The following is a 201-nucleotide window of genomic DNA, read 5'->3' on the forward strand; positions in this document are numbered from 1 at the left end:
TTTATAATTCTCTTGCAAGGCCTTTATGTTCCATGGGCTTCATCCAATTAGTATGTAATAACTCTTTATTATTGCACCAACATGAAGGAAAACCTTTATCACATATAATTATGAGATTAAATATGCATTAAATGAACAATATATATATTCCTTGACCAATCTAATTGGCTGAAGGGAATATACCAACAATCTCCCACTTGC

This window comes from Theobroma umbraticum, unplaced genomic scaffold (assembly GCF_002168275.2).
Source record: "Theobroma umbraticum cultivar Fairchild unplaced genomic scaffold, ASM216827v3 scaffold_299.0, whole genome shotgun sequence".
Lineage (NCBI taxonomy): Eukaryota > Viridiplantae > Streptophyta > Magnoliopsida > Malvales > Malvaceae > Theobroma > Theobroma umbraticum.